Raw genomic sequence first — 23439 nt, forward strand, 5'->3', positions numbered from 1 at the left:
GAGGACAGATTCTCATTAAAGGGAGCATGTGCACTGGAGGTGTACTTTAGGAGTAGAGCAGTCAGCTAGCACACAGAAGGCCCTGGGTTCGAGTTCCAGAACTTGGATGGAAAGAGAGGGACCTTAGGAAGCCTTATGAAGCAAAACAAAATCATAATGACCTGTTAACTCACCATGTAGTAACATGGATTGATGTGATAAGTTTTCTTTTTGCTGGCCACAATGTGTGTGTGTGTGTGTGTGTGTGTGTGTGTGTGTGTGTGTGTGCATGCATGTGCCTAAATATACAGAAGGTGGCACACTACAATAGCTTGTTTCACTCACTGTGTGCATAAAAGAAAGAATCCAACCTCACCCAGGACCCTCAGTTTGTGTTTACCCTATCAGCTGCTGTTGTATATGTAAAATGTTATCAATATTTTAGTCTTAAACATTCTATAGTGAACATCTTAATGCGTGTCTGCCATGAGCACTCGACTATTTCTTTAGGATGGATTTCACAAAGCAAAAATGGCTGGTCTGAAGATTATGGGTCTCAAGCAGAATCACAGGGCAGCTGGAGAGATGGAGCAATGGCTCTGCTGTTTATAGCACTTATTGCTCATGCATGGGACTGGGTTCAGGTCCCAGCACCCACACGGTGTCTCACAAGCATCTGTAGCATCAGTTCCATGGAATCTGGTGCTCTTTTGACCTGAGGAGGCTATATACACATATGATGCACATGCAGGTGGAACACTCAGACACACCAATAAATCCAAGATAAAAACAAAACATAACTTCTTTGTGCATGCCCCTTAATTGCACCACTTAGGCAGAAGCAAGGGGATCTCTGTGAGTTTGAGACCAGCCTAGTCCACATGGTGATTTCTATGCTAGCCAGGGCTGGGCAGCAAACAAGATCCTCTCTCAAAAAAAGTAATTTAGACTAAACACATAATTTTTTTTAATACATAGGTACCACTAATTTGCCCTGCAGAAAACTCTGCCATTGGTATTTTCTACAGTTCAGTTTGAGAAGATTCCTGCAACCTCAGCAACAGTGAGGATTCAGCTGTACAAAAGTCTCTTCAAATTCAATGAGAGGAGCTGAGGACACAGCTCAGCTGGTGGCAGGCTTGCCTAGCATGCTCGAAGCCCTGGCTTCCATCCCCAACACCGCATACACCAGACATGGCATACATCTACAGTCTCAGCCCTCAGGAGGTGGAGGCAGGAGGATCAGGAGTTCAAGATCATATTTGACTGCCAAGTGCGTTTGAGGCCAACCTGGGCTACCTGAGACTCTGTCTCCAAACAAACAAAACAAATTGATGGGAAATTCTATAGAAACAGAATACTATTGGACTGACTGGCACGGAAAGGAAATCAGATAATTTTTAAAAATTAATAAGAGATGAGGGAAAACTACTGTTTTATCACATCAGAATTTGGAACTAGCCTCTGACTCAGTTATCATGACAAAACCCCTCACATTTGTCCCCACATCCAGAGAGCTGGCCATGGCAGTTGTGTGTGCATCCATGGATATTTTGACTTCTCTGAGGTGAACATACCATGTCAAGGGGAGGTGAGATGGCTCGGCGAAGGCACTTGCCCGGAGACTTGAACTCACTTTCCAGGGACCCACATAGTAGAAGGCAAGAACAATCAATTCCACAGTTATCCTCTGACTGCTCCCACACACAATAATTAAATTTTTTTAATTTTCAAAACATCACATTCAGGTGCAAAAGTTAGAAAGAACTAATGTTAAACATTTGCCTTTAAACAGTCTTCAGAAAACAATAGAGGGGTTGTACCCTTTGGAAAGCAAAAGGTTAAAATTTATGGAGATGCTGTGATAGTACTGGAGCCCTCTAGACATGAATGCCATGAATGGAGGGCTTCCTGATGTCCTAATGCTCAGTGGTGTAGGAGATAGCCATGGTAACAAGCAGTTTGGGGAAATTTTCTTTAAAGGTGAATAGACTTCATTTATATCTATTTTTTTTAAACTGCTGGTTAGCCTATCCCGTTCATTTATTGCATCTTTTTCTAATTATCTTTTTTTTTTTGATGTGGTTGTTTTCAACAGTGAAATATCAGGAGAGCATTAGGTTGGGGCTGTGTTAAATAGAAACAAATTCACACATTTCTAAAACTCCTTTTTGCTGAGTAAGCAAGCACCAACCTCCACTCCTCTTGTGTATTCTTAGAACAAACTGTGTGTGCACACACAGACTGTCACACACAAACTCACAACATCCATAAGAGAAGGAGGGGAAGAATGGCGTTTGATGAAAATGCTTGTTTCGTTTTCTCATCCAAGTGTGACTTACCTAATATTAGGTAACAACAGTATGGCCAGTGGCCATGATACATACCACCAGGTCAGGAGAGGGACGGGGTTCACTTGAATACCCGACACATCTTTGAGTGGTTTTGCTGCAGAACAGAGAGCCCAGGAAATGAGTAAGAGGAGCATCAGAGATGCCATGAGAGCGCCTCTCTCCTCCTTCTCCCTCACCCTGCATGCAGGGTACCTGTGCTTTGCACTCCAGTTGGCGTCTTGCTAAGGTGTGACTTGAAACTCCCAAACCACAAGGTGAGAAGTTTCAGCCGGCTTGAGGCTGAGGGGTCCATCCTCTCCTTTCCTTTTAACTGGGATTTTTACTATATTTATTAATAAACCAATTTTAAAACAATGTTCACTCCTTTGATGAAACCATGTTATCCTTTTATTCTTCACATAAGCCCTTTAAAATGCTTATCGTTCCCATAATGGATTTTTATACTACAAGCCACAATTTTACACATTTGATCCACAATTTTACACATTTCCCTACACTTGCATGTTCTGATTTTTTTTTTTTTTTTACTTTCCCGCAGACCCCCGATCTGTGCCTGACACTGTCACTTCTTCTCACTGTTTGGAATTTTCAAGATGACTTTAAAAGCATTGCTGAATATAATTAAAAAAATAACTTTATTAAGATAAATCCTGAAAAGTAAATTTTTCTCAGTAGAATTTTTTCCCTAATCCCTGACCCCCAAAGAACAAAATTTTATTACCATCCATACAATCAGAATTCTCTGTTTCCTTAAAGACCAGCCAAGCAACAACATCTTGCCATTTTCTTAATTTAGTTGGATTTATGGTGTGAACATGGATTCGATTCTTAGGATACAGAGGAATTTCTTTGACTTCTGGAGAAGGTGCTTGGCTCCTTCAATGAGTTTCGTGTGAGCCCTTCATTTTAGTTCTATATCCCCATTTCTGAACATTTGCCTTTTTTGAGCCCTGAGATTTATTTCCGTTCAAATAAATTTGTATAAATCTTTTGTCTCTTGCAGACAGTAAGCATTTGTTTGTTGTTTATTTAAACTGTTTCTCATTCTCTCTCGTGATTTTTAGAAATATCTCTCTCTCCGTTTACTTTTTCTCTTGCTGAGTGGCCAAAATTATTTTCGTAATGCTTTTCTGTGTTTCCTCCCGGTACCCCTGTCACAATTATTAATTATTATCACACCATTTGAGACACCCATTGCTGATTGCAGGAGTGGGCTAGAGGTCTCGGATAGTCGACACTTTATTCTTTCTGCTTTCCAAGAATTCCTGGAATACCTGTGAAGTAATCATTCCTCTTCCAGTGGTTTGTTAATTTTGTCCTCTTCTGGTCTCTTGCATAGAACAATCCAGTTCTGTCTTGAAACCCAAACCAGAGTGATGTCAGTTTTCTTAATTATATTATTCTGTGTTTTCCAAAACATTTCAACAAGCATGCCTTTTCATTTTAGTCAATCTTGTTCCTTTCTATTGAAGAAAAAAGACTCAAAACTCTATTTGTCATTCATGCCTGTTTATTTTCCAGAATGATTTTTTTAATCATATTTTTGAGTGTTTTTGTAGGGCTTGTGGAAAGCAGATCAGGTTTTTAAATTAGCTTGTGGAAAATACCTACTTTATACTCAGAGAGCCGACACTGGTTGCCCACCCTCTGAATACCCCTTTTTGTCATTTAGTATTCTCGGGGTTCTCTCACCTGCAGTTGGGGAGATTTGGTTAGTACAGTGGAAACCACTGAGCTCACCGACACCACTTCCTCACGGGTTCTCTCTCGAGCTTACTGGCACTTCGTGGGTTTACCTGGACCACCGCATGTTCCTGAATTCTTTTTGGTTGGAATTTTAAGTTTTTTCAAGTTCAAGCTAAATTAATAATTTGTATTTAAGATGTCTATTAAAATGATTTGTCTTTAATATATCGCTTCTCTAGAATATTTTTTAAGCATTATCAGGGTGTCAAGAACCTCCACACACATGATAAACTATATACCTCCACACACATGATAAACTATATAAGCACTATAATCTGTGTATCTATCTGCTTCCTTCAAAATAAAAGACTTCAGAAATTACTGTTACACAGTGACAAAGACTTCTGAAATTACTGTTACACAGTAACAGGATTTTTTTTTAAATCATGTTTTCTACTCAAGAAGAAAAAAATGTTTAACCAGGAAAAATAATTGAATTTCATAAAATACTTTAATTTTCTGTAATTATCATATAAATTTTGTTTCTGAACTTTAACATCCTGTATTTTATGTTTATTAAACTCAATGTGTTATAATTATAAACCTTACCTATTTCTGAACAATTTTTCTAAAAGAAATCTCACCTGGAGAGAAATTTCCTTTTAATGCTACTGGTTTTGAGAACAGGACCATTTCTGCATGCTAGCATTAAACAAGAAATATTTAACTTGAGCAGATTTCTTGCAATTTTAGTTTTTCAGTCTTAGAATATAGTTTTTATTTTTTAAAAAAATTGAAAAAAAAATTCAGAGACCTCACTGTGGCAAGAAAATCAGTTTCTTATCTTCAGTCTTACCTTCTCCCCAGCCACTGTGCATTTACAGCCTCGGGGTCTCCTTGTATCATTTAAAATTCTATGACTTTCACATAAGCATTCATTTCACTTAAATATCCAAAGGCATCACCACGGTAAACGGGCTATACAGAATCAAATAATTTTGGTCTTTCTGTTGATTTTAATTTTTTTTCTGCTTTGCAAAGGTTATTTTTCTCAGTGAGTTTGCCAGTAAGTTCAATTTTTTGTTTTGTTTTGTTTTCTCGGAGTGTCCTGCTTCAGGATCCTGTGGTCCTGTGAAGATTTCACCAGATCACTTGATTTACTGATGCGTGTATTTTTGCCCCCAGACTTCTGGCTTGATTCTTTATTTTGAATGTTATTTTTTGGTTTTAATTCTTTTATTTTTCTTACTAAGAAAAACATTCAAAACAATATTTTCTATAAATATATTTTTGTTCTAAATTGAAAACTTTGATAGCTAGTATCTGTGGCTAATAAAATATATAAAAATTTAATCTATTTTAGATTGGTTTGTAGTGTATTTTAAGTTTCTGTAACCAAACAACAGAACCTTTGTTTCATTTCTATTTAGAATAAAACATTAACTTTTTTTTTTCAGTGTGGTTCTGTAAGATATTCAATGCAGTCCTGGTCTTTTTCCCTTAGTAAAGTACATCCTAATTTTCTTTTCTGCGAAATTTTCCATATTTTATGTTTTCCCTTTAGGTCCTCTTCATCAAATTGCTCACACTCCTTTCTTGACTGTTCTTTGCTGGTTTATAAATTCTTATTTTCTTTCCCCCCTAATTTATCTAATGTTTCACAGTGAGATTTGTAGACTGTGGAGATCATAACATTTGATGGACATTTTTTTAAATCAACTATTTCTTCTATTCCCACATTTACTCCTGTTTCCTTTTAAATAGACTGTTCTTGGGTTTTTGTTTTCCTGAATGGAAACAGTTTTACCATGGGAAAATTTACTCCATTGAGACTATCTTTCATTGAGACCACCGTGGTCTTGTTACATTTTTGCCTTTCTGCTCATTTGTTCTGTTTCTTTTGTTCTTGTTGTTTCTTCATTTGGGAAAATGTCATATTTAAGCGCCTTTATTTATCAGCAGAGATACAAAGCAGATATTTTGTTACTAGGAAGTGAGAACTGTTAGCGGAATCTGACACAGAATTCTCCTCATATAACTCGCTACTTTTTTGCCGTTTCCTCCTTCCTTCCTCACTGCAGCTCCTCTGTCTGAGACAAATCATTTTTTAAAAAAAAAATCATTTTTGGACTTCTCTAACCCTGGTGCTGCGTATCAGCTGCTGGGAGCCTGGAAATGCTATTTGGAGGTAAAATATGTGACTAGGAGTTTCCTTTAAGGAATCCTGCTACTAAATCGAGTAGATATAACCCCCCCCCCCCGCCCGCCCCCACTCCTCTTCCCTCCTCTCAGCTCCTATCTTGGCTCTCTTTTTCTTTTTAGAAAGGTTTAGAGTATTTTTCTTGCCCCTTAGAAATGTTGTAATCTCGGTTGCTGCATTTGGTCTCATCTTAACCTAAAAAAAAAAACCCAAAAACCAAAAACCAGAAAGCCACCAGCTTCGACTACACTTTAAATAAAGGTGTGAGGAGAGAGAGCAATGCCATCTTGCTGGTGCCCACACAGTCATTCCCCAGCAGAACGCCATCCTCGGTCCTTTCTCTACTCTCACCTGGGAGATCTTAGTTCCTAGCTGGCTGACTTTCTGTGGCTGTCAGATGCCGTGGGCCCTTGCTGGGAGGAGTGTGGAGATTAGAAATCAAATATAGCTCTGCCACCCACTGCAGTCTCTTCCCCTAAAACCCGAGGCACTCTCAACGCCACGCTGGAGTAGTCAAAGAGGTCGACCTCTAGTGACAGCTCCTTTATCCCGGATTCATTTATTTATACATCCATTGATCTAATTCGCCCTTTATTTATAGCTGGTCTGTTATGTAACTGCCCCACACAGCCGAGGCTCTTTTTTTGGCATGAGATGTGAAACACTTTAAACACCTATGAAGTCAACAGTGCGCTGGCCACTGTCCGTCCTGGTCTCGGAGGCTAGTCGCGGCTGTAGAGACATCGGGATCCATAGCGGCTGCTGCCAATTGACCCGGTTGCCAGCTCTTGCTTGTTTCCTTGGCAAAGTGAAGCTTTAAACTTTTTTCTTCCCATGTTATTCGTGGTGAGTTTAATTCTTGTTTATTGCACAGTTGAATTTCTAATTTCTCCTTTGTGTGACTGATTCATACCTCAGGTACTGTCTTTAACTACTTATCACTATTCTCAAGTCCCATCTAAAGCAAGCGTTACATCTTCAGCTCTTAATAGCCCAACAGAGTCCATAGCTTTCTGTGTCATCCCTCTTGATCTGAAAATGAAAGACATCTACACTGGTTCTGATTTCTCTGGTCCCTTCCAGAAGGGGCAGGGCTTTCATGCTATTAATGGTGTGCACCAAAAGGCTAGACTTAACTTTTCATCTGTATTTCCTTCCTTCCTTTCCCATAGGGCTCATTTATTTCTCTAGAATGTTTCAATGCATTCACTAAAACATCTCTAGATTTCAGATATTTTATTTAATTAATATCCAGATGGTCTTAACAGAGAAGAATCACCCTGCAGAACCTGGTTTCCCCAAGAGGACCTGGGACATACAGGTCCATACGTGGAACAGCACACAGAGCCACCACTTCAGGAGACCTTGTTGACAGAGCACAGCCCCACATGCCTGATCACCAGAAAGAGAGGCGGCAAGAAGAACCTGCTTCGTCCTCTCTGTCCTAGACTCTGTCCCTTTTGTTCCTCGGTGTCTTCTGAGTTCTGGGGTATAAGCTTTTATTATAAACAACATAAAGATACCAGGCTGGGGGTGAGCCTTGGTGGTAACACACGGGCTTCACATACACTGGGTTCCATTCCTAGCACTACAGGAAACAACAACAAACAGACAACAGATGATAGGTGAATAAATAAATGTCTCGACATTCTCCACCTACCTGTGTATAGAATTCCCTTTTTCCCAAAGATTACTAGAACTTGCTAGTATAACTGTCTTTTTCGTAGGAAGAAAAGCCGATAACTTTGAACAACAAAGAGGTGTTCTTAAGCAGAGACTCAGAATGGTTCTCATTACGGCCCTCACTGCCACCCAAGCTCTTTCCCTCACCAGTTTGCTTCTGTAGTTCTGAACCTCTTTCTAGGAGCCCAAACCAGCTCGCACAAGGCCCGGGAAAGAATTCATTCACAGGAGACCCCGGCCGGCCTCGGAGTCCCCACAAACCGGAGTCATAGCTGGGCATGTTTGCCTTTCAAAAGCCTGAGATAAACAAGCTGGGCACTGTCAGGAGAGCCAGAGCGTCTCCCATTCTTGTAAACACCACCAGTCACCTTGGGAAAGAAAGGAAGCCGGTCCCCTTCAGGAGAAGCATAATTGATCATTTGTGGTTGGCCGCAGTACATGGTGTGAGCATGGGCTAGGAACAGGAAGCTGGATGCCACTGCCAAATGCCGTGTGTCCCTGCAATAAATGGTGTTACTACTGCAAAGCTGGGCGAGCAGGACATTCTGCCTTCCTCTTCTTTTAAAGGGAGAATCTGTAAACAGTGCCTGGGCAGCATTTACAGAGCCATTCACTCCCATAAACGTCTCCCCTGACAATCTGAGCATGAGCAACCTCAGTATTTCCCATCACCAACTTCAAAGGGGACATTTGTAAAGTGCTGGCCCTTCCTAGGGTGAAAACCAGGTTGCTAGCTAAGGAACTAGGGTGTGTAACATACCATTCAAACAAACCCTCTCCCCAAGATGGGGGTGGGGAAGAAAAAAAGGAAGAGGAAGGAGAAGGAAGAATAGAGGGAATGCGAAGAGAAGGGAGGAAAAAAGGAGGGGAGGAAAGCAGGGAGGGAGGAGGGAAGGGAAGGAGGAAGAAAGAAAAGGAGGAAGGAAAGAAGGTATTTTTCCCAAGTGGGCAGCCTCCTTTTGCCTTTTGAGAAAGGTCTTTCTTAGTAAGCAAGTTTAGAAGCACCAGACATTATTGTCCCCTTGTAGATACATAAATGTCCAATATTAATTCCATAAATTTGCATTGAGCTACATCAGGAACCCAGTCATAGTCAGTGGTTAGAAGCACAAGGACCTGAGTTCTACTCCCAGAATCCACCTAAAAGATCTGGCCATTGTGGTGCAATTGTAATCGCAGATCTGGGGAAACAGGGACAAGTGGTTCTCTGATGCTCACTGGCCAGCCGGGCTAGTGTAACTGGAGAGCTCCGGGCCAGTGAGAGACCCTGTCTCAAAACACAAGGGGGACAGTTTCTGAGGAAGGGTACTCAAGGTCAACCTCTGATCTCCACATGCACACACATGCACATACACCTGTGCATACGTGGGCACATACATGCCCACACACACCCAAAAAAAGTGCAAGTGGTGATAGCAATACAGGTTGTTAGATGATGCTGGTAAGGATGTCCAGGCACTCTCCTGCTTGGCTAGGGAGTGGATACGACAGACAGTGAGCTTTGCAGAGCTGACAGTCTAATGGGACAAGGCAAGCAATAGACATGTAAATGATTGAGTGACTTGGCACTTTCTCCGAGATATCCCCAGCCTAGTAGAGCAGATCCGTATCCTGGGCCACTCTGGAGTGCCAAGCAAATGGTTAGCCAGAGCTGTGAGCCCAGCAGAAGATAGGGTGACAGGAGGAAATGAAATTGCAGTCATAGCAAAGCCCTCTCTGGCTGCGTGGAGGATTCCTTACGGCTGAAATGTCCTTGTGCCTGTCCTAGCTGATGGACTCCTTCCAAGGCTGGAGAGGGAGACTGTCACCTCCCTTCAAAGATAAAAACCTCGAAGCTCCTGCTTGCTCAAGGTTCCTCAGGGACTCAGGGTCTGAACTTGAACTCAGGGCCTCCCTTCACCTGGTCTTTTTCCACTGCACTCATCGGAAGAGGAAGAGAAGTAAGGTCCCAAGTGTTTCTTCTCCAGTCTCCAGAACCAAGTCCACACAAGAAAGAAAACCCTTCTTCAATGTCTTCAGCCACATGTTGGTGGACAGCAGAGGATGCTCATGAGTTGCCACATTCTGCATATGGTGGCCCTTCATAGTAGGAGGCTAGGGAGATGGGAACCGAGACACCCTGAGTGGACTCTGACTCTGATGGACTCAGGACAAATCCATAGCCATGCCCTTGGAAGGGTAATAGGGACTTTGCACCACTTTCTCAAAATGCCATGAGCAGCTGGGGTAGAGTGGGCGGGGGGGGGGGCACATGCCTGGATTCCTAGCACTGAGGAAGCTGAAGAAAAACCATAAGTTGGAGGTCAGTCTTGGCTACATAGTGAGACCTTAACTCACCACACAAGCACACACACACACACACACACACACACACACACACACACACACGCACACGCACACGCACACGCACACTCATGCACGTATGCACACATACACTCACATACATACACACACACTCATGCACACACACACTCATGCATGTATGCAACATACACTCACACACACACTCATACACACATACTCATGCATGTATACACACACACACACACACACACACACACACACACACACGCACGCCCCACTCTGAAAAATTCACCCTGCTAAGTAGGGAGGCTACAGACTTCTGCTGGCACAGCTGTAGCTGTAGCTACTTCTGGAACAGAAACCTGGTCTGTGGGGTATTTTGACCCCTCTTCAGTTTCTTTGGAACCTGGGTCAATCTTCCTGCCGTGGCCTCCTGTTGGAATAACAGGCACAGGACCCAGTGCCTGGCTCTAAAATACTTTTTAAAACTTCAGTAGACATACTGACAGACAACAATTATTCTGTTTTATATCAACCAATCACCAACAAAAGGAACACCCTGTGAGTCAACTAAAGTCGCAGGGGGTTGCTCTTTCTACAAGTGAGTGGCCACTGCTGACGCTTTCATTCCCATTGGTGGGTTGACAGCACGTTTTCTCACCTCTCTAGCTAGCAGGGCCGTTCTGAGGGAGACATAGAGTACAGGAGGGAAAGCGAACTTTCCATTTTTGAGTCTCTTCGAGAAAATTAGGACATCCGAGCACACATCTGATGATGTCACAACGTCCCAGGCAACAACAGACCTTCCTTCCAGAGCTTGTGTCTGAATTTCCCTGGCCACTTTCTATGAGCCCCCAGACAGATGTCTGCTGGGAGCATGCCTGGGTTCTTGCTGAAGTATTTGAAGTAAGGCTTCACCAAAGCTCAGGGGAAGTCCGGCTACCACCACCACCAGGAGGCTGGGAGCCAAGGTGAGGACCCTCAGGAGGAAGGTGGTGAGCATTCTTGGGGGTGGCTGCATCAGGTGCTACAAGGCCTGTAGTGCAGAGCAGTCAAAACAGGACTGCTTACTTGGCTATAAATGGGGAGGACGGCAGAACTAACCCTGTGGACCTCTGCCACCCCCTCTCCTTCCTTGGGCCCTTTCCTCGACACTGGCTTGCTTACTTCTAAGTCAATGCTTTAGTTTTGTAGAACAAAATCTGTTCACAGTAAAGGTTTAAAACAATGGAGGAAAGTACCAGGCTAAGAGTCTAATAGTAAAAGGCTGAGCAGGTAAAGCTGAACCCGTGAGGGGCAGCATTGGAAGCCTCTTCGTGACTGTCTTTGTGGTGTGTGTGTATGTGTGTGTGTGAGTATGTGTGTATGTGTGTGTGTGAGTGTGAATATTGCGTGTATGAGTTATGTGTGTGTAAGTATGTGTATGTGTGTGTGAGAGTGTGTGCAAGTATGTGCGTGGTGTATGTGTGAGTATGTATGTGTATGTGAGTATGTGGGTATGTGTGTGTATGTGTGTAGGTGTATGTGAGTATTGTGTGTATGAGTATGTGTGTGTAAGTATGTATGTGTGAGTATGTGTGGTGTGTGTATGTATGTGTGAGTATGTATGTGTGTGTGTGAGTATGTGTGTATGAATATGTGTAAGTATGTCTGTATGAGTATATGTGTGTGAGTATTGTGTGTGTGTGGTGTGTGTGTGTATATGTATGTGTGAGTATGTATGTGTGTGTGTGTGTGTGTGTGTGTGTGTGTGTGTGTGTGCTGAAGATTGATCCCCCTGGCTTGGAACATATTAAGCAAACACGTGGCAACTGAGCTGCACCTTACCCCATGTGTGAATTTAATCAGAGTTCAGCACACTTTCAACACAGTGCACAAAGTTCATGCTCGATGAACACATCTCTGTGTAACCCACCCATTGTGGGGGCCTCTTTCACCTGTATCCGTCGTCAGCCAAGTACACTGACATTGCTCACACCCAGAAGCATTACCGCTGCTTCCTTCAACCCCTACCATCTTCAGAAAACCTTGTGACAACACTAGTTACCCAAAGTTGGACTTGCAAAACTATCCTGGGTCTCATCAGCACCCGAGGGCCTCCCCTGCCCCCCTTTTTACTCACCCATTTTCTCTCAAGGGGTGACTGAAAAGAATCTTACTCTCTTTACAGCCGGGCTGAAAAAGAGCAAGCCATGGAAGTGGAGAGGAGGCATAGCAACCCCCAGACTCTGACATCGACTGCCCCTGCCCTGGATGGATGAGTGGGGATGGATGGAGGACCAACACCAAGCCCTGTGCTTTCAGAAGTCCGGTCTGCAGCTTTTCCAGATCTTCTGAACTTCTTGGCTTTCTTAATGCTAGTCAGGTATGCAGTGCTGATTTGCATCATCACCAATGAAAAGCTCTTGCTAATATGCAAGAACCCAGGGAGAGGGTGTCCCAGTGCTCCTGATGACACAAACAGATCCAAGCCACCTTCTAAGCAGTAGACACAACTCTCTGTCTTGGATGAGGCAAAGGTCTGAACCTGGGCCAAGAGCACAAGAGTTGTCCGTCCCCCAGTCTGTTGCTTTGGGGCTTTTCCAGACACAGATTAGCCAGCACCTTCCCAGTCAGGGTGAACCCAACCAGACTCTACAGTCACACGCTCCTGAACATCTTCAGGTGTTCAACCTTTTGACATTTTAGTTTCAAAATTTTCAGTTGATAAAAAATATTTCTATGTATTCATAGAGTACTTTATGGAGGAATGCACTATAAATGGACTGTCATATTAGAAATGAGAATTATCTATTTATATATACAATGATAAGGTGATATATATTTATGATATTTTATATATATGTATGAAATGATGATTTGATGCATACATGTAATATGATTTGATACGTGTATATGATCAGGTCAAGGTAATTAGCATTTCCATATCTCAAACATTTGTCATTTCTGTGTGTGGAGAACTTTTAGACTTTATATATTCAGCAAACTGCTATGACCTACAGTCACCTTATCATGTTATACAACATGATCCATCCAATCATGTTTTAGTACCTGTTTCAGACCTCCCTCCACCCCTGTTTCCCATGACCCCACCTTTGTAACCCTTAATTTTTTATAAAATTCACAGCCAGACTTTTTTTTTGCCATATTAAATGGCTTCAGGTGTGTTGAGAAGAACCATGAATATAGCAATAACTAGCAAGGCTAAGATGTTTACAATTTGAAAGCACCTGAGATCTAATGCTTCATGGTACTTTGGTGAGGAACACGCTGTGGTAATAATTCTTGTCATTTTCTAGATAAGAACACGGGCTGAAAATATGTTTGACTTGCTCAATGCAGAGGGGCTAGACTCAGGCCAAGATCTTCAGCTTCCAGAGTCAGTCAGTATGCTGTAGATTTCCATGTTTAGTCTTTCTCATCCCACACAAGCATGGCCTCATTAAGAATGCTGGACACCCAGGAGATGCAGTTACTTCAGGGTTAGTATTGGAAAGTTCCATTTTCTTACCCACAAAATCAGGCATTTAGGCCAACATGGTCTTTGTCTCTAAAAGTCTTAATAAAAAGTTTTATTCTCTGTTCCACCTCAAAGGTCAAGAGTCTGACCAGGTTGACTCCATCGACGGAAACAGGAAGGAGAGACTCTGGTGATGTCCTTTTCATCTGGAATCACCATCAGCACCAAAGTCACAATCGGCTGGTTTTTCACTCAGCAAACGTTTATGGGGAGGTTGGCACATGGTGGCATGTTCTAGAGGCAAGAGATAACACCTGGGCCATCCTGCTCCACTGGCCCAGGGAGACACAAAGGGTAAATAACAAGCTTAGCGAGGGCAAGGAGAGAGGGTATATGGGCTTCCACAGGGCCGGAGAGTTACCACCGTCTTGGGAACCTCGGGTAGGAAAGGTGTCAGAGAAGGTTCCTAGAGGAGAGGAGGTTTCAATAGGACCTAACAAAAAGGATTGGGGTTACCTGGTGTGTTGAGAGGCAGGCACATCCTAGAAGAGTAAAAGGTGACCTTTTCTGTGTGGTTTGGTTGTGCCGTCTATAGATGTGAGTCTACACCTCTCCCAGAGCAGCCAGGACATCTGCAGGGCCTCACCTTGCGGGAAGCTCCCAGCAGTCCCGTGATGGGAGGAAGGGCTTTCTTTTGCGTGTCAAGGTGGCGGGAGGGGAGATGGAGCTTTGCTACCTTAGGTCACTCATCCCCATCTGCTCCACCTCAGGTGTTTACCGAAAAGTGTGCATCTGTGAAATAGGGTGAGTGGTATAGAAGTCCAGGTTAGACTGCCTTTTCTCCGTTCACTCTCTGGATCTGCCCAGGGTCATTAGAAGATGGAATCACTGTTGTGTGCAGCCCGTAACTTCTGCTGCCAAGTGTCTCATATGTCAGTTCTCATGTCTTTGTTCTCAAGCCCTCCTTAAAGCTCCCAAATACTATTTGGGAGTTTAGCGGTACAGTTTCTGTTGTCTTTGGTTTCATTCTAGAAGCCTGATGACCTTATGCTCTTAAATCATTTACCCAAGGTGTAGTGGTGTGCGTTGGCAGTCTCAGCTACTGGAGGGGTTAAGGCAGGGGGACTACTTGAGCCCGTGAGTTTGTGATCAGTCTGGGGGCCACCCAGTAGGACCTTATTTCACAAATCATCAACAACAGCAGAAACCACCGTTAGGGCCACTGTGACCCATATAATAACAGCAATGCATATACCCCGTTAGACCTGACGGTGACGTAAGGGCAGCAAGTGGGTGGGAAATGCTTTCAGCTTCAGAGCTGTCCTAGGCTGTCCTCACCCACAGCCAGTCCACCATCCATGAAGTGTGTCTGTGGACCAGGATCTCCCCACCCAGGTGCTTCTATGTCTGAACTCCCCACCTCCCAAGCACACAGGCACAGCAGCACCCCTCAGAACCTGCAGCCAATGTTTCACCACATCTGAATTCCGCAGGTTCTCTGGGGCCCCCTCTTCTTCGCCAATTCCCTGTTTCTGAAGTCAGCGCCCCTAGGCTCTCCTCCTAGGCTGGCCCTTGACTTTTCAGGCACAAGGCATTATTGGTTATGGCCCTCTCGCCCAGCAGGATACCCATTTCCCTCCTCCCTCCCTCCGCTACCTTGTTTCCCCTGCTTCCCTAGGTCTAAGGTCAAACCCAAGCTCCGCCAGAAGCCCCCACCCCACCGCCCTGCACACTGAAGGCTGGGCTGGGCTCTGTGTTTTTATCTTGGCTGCTGCAGGCTGAGCTCTTTCCCATGCAGACTGAAGGTGCCATGAGTGTGAGACTCATCATCTCTGTTTATGCTTCCCAGAGGCACTTGCTACATGCCCTTGCACATCCCATGGCACCCGGACATGAGCACATAGGGAACTGGAAACTTCAGAAAGCCAGGAACAATCCTGTGCGCTGGTTAGCTTAGTTCTTGTCAACCTGACACAAACCGAGTCGGAGGGGGGTGGGGTGGGGGGGGACCCTCAATGGAGGAATTGCCTCCATCAGATTGGCCTGTGGGCATGTCTGGGGAGGTATTTTCATAGTAATGATGGAGGCAGGAGGGCTCCACCCACTGCGGCCAGTGCCATCCCTGGGCAGGTGGTCCTGGGTTATCTAAGAAAGAAGGTTGATAGCCAATTGGTGTGCTCTTCCTCTGCTTTGAGCAGTTCTTAGTTGCCTGTAGTTCTTTGTTAGTCCTGAAAACATATACATACAAGTAACATTGTAAAGACTGAGCAGGACAGATATAGTTATATAAAGCTAGATACGTAGCTTTAGATAACAAAGCTTTAGATAACAACCGCTCAAGATAAAGAGGCCATGAATTTGAAAGAGGGGAAGAGGGGATACATGTAGGGGTTTGCAGGGACCAAAAGAAGGGGGAAATGACGTAATTATATTAATCTCAAAAAGAAAAAAGAAAAATTCAAAAGGAAAGAAAGCAGGCTGAACAAGCCATGGAGGCTAGCAGGTCATCAGCCCTTCACCACAGCTTCTGCTTCAGTTATCACCTCCAGGTTCCAGCCTTGAGATCCCTTCACTGGCTTCCCTCGGGGATGGACTGTGCTGTGGAAGTACAATGGAAATCCCCCACCCCATCCCCACCACCACTGACACCACCTTGCTTTGGGTCATAGCGTTCTATCACAGCAACAGAAAGCAAACTTGGACACAGACCCAGCACAGCACATAGAGACGAGCTGGGGACGCCATCCATTTAGAATTTCCTCTGAGTGCCTAGTAGATGCAGCGGAGCCAAGAGCAGCACAAGATCAGGTAGCAGATGTCGCTCCCCTCTATACACAGACTCTCTAGATACACTTATGAGGCACCACCTGTGTGCACAGTGTTAGGGGCAGGGGAATAAGGCCAGTGAGAGAGGCCCATGTAAAAGGTTTAGCTGTTGTTGGAGAAAGCAAGGTAGGATACATTTATTCAAAAGCTTTGGAAAAACACTTAGGTGGTGTTTTTAATTCTCCAAAGAATTACTTTCTTTAAAAAAAAAATGCTTAACATTCTTTAGTGGGAAAGGCCTTGAAAAGTATATCCTTTGTGCTCTCCAAAGGAAATGAATTCCATCCTTCGTAGGACGGTATTTCCTAGTACTTACACCGTGAAAAGTTGAAAGTTTAGTTCCCAACCATTGTCATTATTTTTTCAAATGTTAATGTCAAAACATTTTTTTTAACCATTAAGGATTGAAATAGTCTAGCAGGTGTGCTAAAGTGTGTTGCGAACAAAATGATAAATTAAGGTGTTTAGCACAGAATTGCAGAAATGTTAGCAAGGTACTACTTTAAATGTTAAACGCTCGCTGAAATACAGTTCACGTGCCCCAGATTTTGCCTAATTCATCTGTTCAGGTTGGTGATGTTGGTGCTTTTTCTGGAGTCGTGTGGTAACACCATGACCTAATTTTAGAACATCTTCATCACCCCCAAAGAAACTCAGATCCTGTCAGTCCCCAGTCCCTAGACACAGGCAGACACTGAGCGGCCTTTTGTCTTCACAGACTTGCCTGCTTCTGGCATTCCAGGTAGATGGAGTCATGATCTCGATGTCCTTTTATTGTGCCTTTCACTTGGCCTGCCATGTTCAAGGTTTGCTGTAGTTGTGGCTTATATAGTAACTTGCTTTGGGGACAAGAGATGGCTCAGTAGTTACCAGCACTTCCTGCCCTTGCAGTGGACCCGAGTTCAGTTCTCAGCATCCACTGGCAGCTTCTTCACAACCTCTTGTGACTTCAGCTCAAGGGACCTGATGCCCTCTTCTGGCCTCCATGGGCACCTGTACACAAGTGGCATGCCTTCACACAGACACATACACATACACAGAAGCAAAAATAAATTCTAGGGTAGGAAGAGTCAGGTTTCTTTGTTTTTGCTTTTTAAGGTTGTGACTCCTAGTAGATTGATCATGCTCTCGTGAATGATCCCCCAAAACACAAGTAGATGGGCAGCATATATTGGAGCCTATGGGTTATTAAAAAAAAAAAAGACAGGAAGTTGAGGGAGAATAAGGAGGGGAAAATAGGTCTAGGAAAAGTTAGGAAAAAGATATGTGATCAAAATATATTGTATGAAATTTTTAAAGAGTTCATTAAGGTGATTGCTGTGGGATGGTCTGTATGTCAAATTGCTCTGATTGGTCAATAAATAAAACACTGATTGGCCAGTGGCCAGGCAGGAAGTATAGGCGGGACTAACAGAGAGGAGAATGGAGAGAACAGGAAGGCGGAAGGGGTCACTGCCAGCACATGACAAGCAGCACGTGAAGACGCCGGTAAGCCACGAGCCACGTGGCAAGGTATAGATTTATGGAAATGGATTAATTTAAGCTATAAGAACAGTTAGCAAGAAGCCTGCCACGGCCATACAGTTTGTAAGCAATATAAGTCTCTGTGTTTACTTGGTAGGGTCTGAGTGGCTGTGGGACTGGCAGGTGACAGAGATTTGTCCTGACTGTGGGCCAGGCAGGAAAACTCTAGCTACAGGTGATTTTTAAAATTTAGTACTAACTGATCTCTGTGTTTAGCTGTAGTTCTAAATAAACTACATTCCACTAGGAGTTGGTAAACACTTGGGCTGTTTCTACTTAAAATATACAGCCAAACAATGTCTGGTTCATTTGTTGGGAGTGTGTGAACTCATAAGTGCCACAGGTCACATGTGGAGATCAAAGGGCAACTTGAAGGCGTGCCCCCACGTAGGTCTTGGGGAATGAACTCAGGTTGTCAGGCTTGGAAGCCAGTGCCTTTCCCTGGTGAGTTGTCCCCCCACCACCACCCCCATTTCCACTTTGGAACATGGAGGCATGAACTGTTGGTGGATGATAGGACAGGAATTGCTTTGTTATGTGATCATTCTAGACCTCATGTATTGAAGAGCTGCGAAACAAAAAACGGTCCCCCTGTAGCTAGCCGCACGGTCGCTGTATGACGCCATCAACTAGAGGGTTCTGACTTCCCCCACGTGCTTTCTACCACGGGCCTGGCCGTCACTTGTCATTTAATTGCAGCCATCTTTCAGGCTGTGAGGCAAATCTCTTGTGGTTTTGATTTGCATTTTCCTGAGAGCTGATGGAGAAAACATCTTTCCATGTGCTTATTAGTCAGTGTTTATCTTCGGATAAATATCTGTTTAAATCCTTTGCCCATTTCGGTTGGGTTATTTGTTTTCTTATGATTGGGTTTTAAGAGTTCTTTACGGATCCCACATATTAGCACCTCATCAAATGTGCTAAAAATTTTTTTTTTTTTGCTTTTTTTTTCCCTTCATTTTTGTCAGTTATCCTTTCACTTTCTTGAGAACACGGTATTTTAAGGGATAGATTTGATTCAAAATCCTCAGTCATTTTTATAATTCCTGTGTTGCTCCCTGGCTATTTCAGATTTATGACATGGCTTTCCGTGTTCTAATGAGAAGGGTTATGAAGGTTCAAGTTTTTGTAAGGACACAAAATTGTTTATGAGAAGACTAATTTGTATGTTCCCTCTGAGTTTTCACTGAGGTTTCCCTTGGCCCCTTTGTTATTTCCCATTTTGAAAGTGTGGCCAAGTTCCTTTTCTGGTTGTTTGGAGGGAAATGTCTTTGTAGTTAGAAGAGAACTTAAATTAAACCCTCTATGTTTGCTGTGGACATAGTGTGGCAGCCTCAGATTCCCAGGGCTCAGGCCCTCAGTGGAGATCAGGAATGGACTTCCAGGGTGGGAAAATGAGAATAAAAAAACTGCCAAGGAGAAAGCAGGCCACAGACCAAGAGGACTGGAGGCCTCCTAGCAGGGGAACAGAAAAGAACACATTCTTTGGGGAGTGACCACCCACAGGAGCCAGCAGCCTTGAGATTGGAATCCTGGACAGAGCAGCGTGTGTGTGTGTGTGTGTGTGTGTGTGTGTGTGTGTGTGTGTGTGTGTGTGTGTGTGTGCAAACAGTAAAGGGGTGGGAATAGGAACATGTCACTCACTGTGGATAGCCTTCCTTCACCCCAAGTCTTTTAAGATCTCTTCAGGGAGCCTGGGTTTTGTAAATACCTGTATGCCCAATTCTTTCCAGCCCAAGAAATACAGGGACTTGCTTGTTCTCAAAACTGTATTTACCATTTTTCAAAAGGAGGTCTCAGTTCTGCCCTCATACTTAAAGCGTTCTGCTCGTGTGTACACATGCTTCCCACCCGAGGCACTCAGTTACTCACACAGGTCCCTGATTCCCCCCCCCCCCCGCGCCCCCCAATCCCCCCCCCCTGCCCCGGCCTGGAAATGAAATTCCATTCCAGTTTTTTGAACTTCGCATTTTTGGTTCATGACATAGGGGCCCTGGAAATGTTAAATCTAAAACTTGGTGTGGATTGTCATTCACAACCTGGGATTTGAGCTCAAACCCCCATTCATTGGGAGCAGCAAGAAGAAGGTGTGGTGATGAGTTCTGCATGGCGGTCTGTCCTCAGACACAGAGGTGGTTTGGTGCACAGCTCTCCGGCCTCTAGGCGTGAGCTATTTGCCAGTGTTTGTGCCATTGTGTCCCCACGTCTGTGTTGGCTGCAGTATCTGCAGCTGTTTGTTGATAAATACCTTTCACTTCAGTGACATAGAATCTATGCTGTGATTTGCAATGGGAGCTCACATTAAACTGAGTTTGACAACATGGCTTATATAGAAATGTACATAAATACCTAGACTTTTGGTGTATATACACAGCTCCGGGAGATAGGTATTTCATCAGCCTTCAAAGCAGCTAAGAAATTTACCTGGAGTCACACGTTCTGAGTTGCAATTTGAGCCTTAGAGGTCCTGATGCAGAGTTTTTGAGTTTTGAGCTTTAATTGAAAAATGTATGATTTGGGAGAAAGCAGATAACTGGTCCTCAACATCCAAAGCCAAAGTAGTTTTCCTCAGGAATGGGTCTGGGTTCATAAAGGTGCAGCTGCGGCCACACAGCCTGGGGTGTGGAGCCTGAACACCAAGGCTGCAATCTACGTTCGAAGGCATGCCTTTGACATGACTGCCCTCATCTGTGAACTGGACATGGTAATGATGAAGAGAAGGATTCCCTCCACCTATTAGGTATTGTCAGGATCCCATATGACTTGTGAAAACAGTAAGCCCTTGATAGCAGCCGCTAGGACTTAAGATTGACATACATGCTCAGAGTTGGAGTCCCAAAGAATGTTTGACTAAAGGAGGAATTAAAGAAATTTATTTGAAAGCAACAAGACCCCTCCTTCCCCCCTTAACAACTGTATTGTTGTTTGGGGGTGGGGAACATCGCGGTATGTAAGTGTGGGGGTCGGGGCTCTGTAGAGTCGGTTCTCTCCTACCGCCATTTAGACTTGGGCAGCAAGCTCTCTTACCAAGTGAGCCACCTCAGCAGCCTCCACTTTTCACTTTTTAACAGGACAGAGGGCTCTCCTGGCTGTCAGGTACGAGATACTTCATTTAGTAACCATCACAAAACCCTCCTCCATTGCAAAGCACCGTACTGGATGCTAGCTCTGGGTGGAGAAGCAAATCACACAGGCACATATCCCCAGCCCCCAGAATGCAGGGCACCACAGCATTCTAGGCGAGACACCAGACAGTCCATCAGACCTGAGAGAGAGAAGGGTGACGGCTTTCCCATGAAGCCCTGCTCTCATCTACGGTCAGTTCTTAGTCTTCTAAAACATATCCTGAAATGTGCTTTCTTCTCCTGCCGAAGAAACCATTGCATTATGGAATTGTATGTCACATATTTTCATGTCTCTTCCTCCAACACACACTATGTGTGTACACTAAAAGCCTGCGTATTTATATACATTTCTATATAAACCCTGTTGACAAACCCGGTTTAATGTGAGCTCCAATTACAAATGGTAAATTCAATCCAATGTTTTTCACACATCAGATATTTAAGTAGTTTTTTTTTTTTTTTTTTTTAAAAAAAAAAAAGAATCTTGAAGTGCCAACTGGAATCGTTTTGGAGCAAAGTGTCATCTTGATGGAAATCTAGGTGTTGAGGGATGGAAAACGTGGGTTCTTTGAAGGTGTGTTTAGTTTTTATGGGGTTGTGAGAAGGTTCAGAGAGTCCTCCCCTCCTCCGAGGGATACCATCCGAGTCCTAGAAGGCAACCTGGGACATTTTTCCTGTTCCTGGTGTTCCACTGTTCCAGAAAGAGTGTGGGGCCTGATCCAGGGCAGTTACACACTCTGCTCTGGGACATTCTTTGGGGCTGAGAAAATAGAAGGAAAGTGAAACTGATTCAACTGTGTGGCCGAGGCACCTTTCACGATGTAAGGTGGTTTCTCACGGGGACCCAGAAGCAGGGGACAAGAGAGGTGGCAGGTATGCAAGAGAAGACCACGTGCTGCTAGCGACCACAGAGGCATCAAGCTGCGTGTCCACTGAGACCTGGGGACGTGGGGGGGGATGCGGGGGGGCGGGGCGGCGGCGAGCTTCCGATGCACACAAAAGAGCAAAAACAAGAGGCAAGGAGGCAGGCAAATAAATCATTTACAGTTCAACCTCTCGGGAGAGGAGACTCCTTCCCGCTCACATCTGGACATTCTCAAGGTTTGTAGTAGCTTCCGAGTGGGAATAGTGTGCGGCATCCTTTTTCCCCCCCTCGGACTCTGATGCATCTTAAAGCGACTTCAGCGTCCGCACTTGGTGACGGAAAGAGTCTCAACCTTACGGCAACGATGGTAAAATGGTGCGATCCAGTTCTGGACAAAACGCAGCACAATGGAAGGCAGGATCGGGCCAGCCTCACTACCTTTACATAGCTCATCAGCTCGCTGACAAACACAAACACAGGCATGTGCGTGCGCCTCTCCCTCTCGGACATGGCAGAAACCCAGAGCTTTGAGCTTTCTGGCCTTTGAGTTTAGCCTCACCAGCTCTCAAAGGACGTAGACCACTGTCTACTCCATTCTGAAGTCAGACCGCACAAACCCCTTCTGGATTCAGATATCGTCATGACAATAAGCATCTTGCAGTTTCTGCGACTCCTCATCTGCCCCAGCCTTATGCAATTCCTTGGCATGCATACTTCCTCTGTGTGTCTGTTTGGAGCCTGTTTCTATTATTTAGATTGTAGGTCCATCTGGTAATGGCTAAATCTTTCTGTACACAGTGTTTTCAGTTACTATTAAACAATCATAGTTCGTCAGTAACAGGAAAGCGTGTGCATGGAGGAGATGGACTTGATCTAAGATCAGATCTGTCCTGCACTCCAAGCGTCTTGAGACACGGATTTCCCTCCCAGTGGTTCTTGGGCCAATCTGACCTCAGGCTCACACTGAAAGGGCCAGTACAGGGTATTTTCCAGTCCTGGAATCTGGTAAGATGTCATAATATCTGGTTAATGACAAAACCACCAGAGCACAGAGAAGTGTAAAGGGTGTCATTCCATTTCTACCTACATCAAGTTGGCATTTCTGTGTCTCAAGACAATGAAAGATTAACTTTCATTCACTAGTCCTGTGTAGCCCGGGAGCCCATCTGCTTGTGAAATGGAGCTAAGTGTGGGCCTTTTTAATTCTTAGGAGACAGGATCTCACCGTGTAGTCCAGGCTGTCCTTGAATTTACAATCTTTCTTCCTCAGCCTCCTGGGTGCTAGCTGGGATGATGTAACACACCACATGAGACTGTTCAAGAGTCTTTATATGACATCACCAAGGGGCCCTTTGCTTTTTTGGTTTTTTTGTTTTGTTTTGTTTTTCGAGACAGGGTTTCCCTGTGTAGCTTTGCGCCTTTCCTGGAACTCG

The sequence above is a fragment of the Peromyscus leucopus genome, chromosome 1 (genome assembly GCF_004664715.2).
Source record: "Peromyscus leucopus breed LL Stock chromosome 1, UCI_PerLeu_2.1, whole genome shotgun sequence".
NCBI lineage: Eukaryota > Metazoa > Chordata > Mammalia > Rodentia > Cricetidae > Peromyscus > Peromyscus leucopus.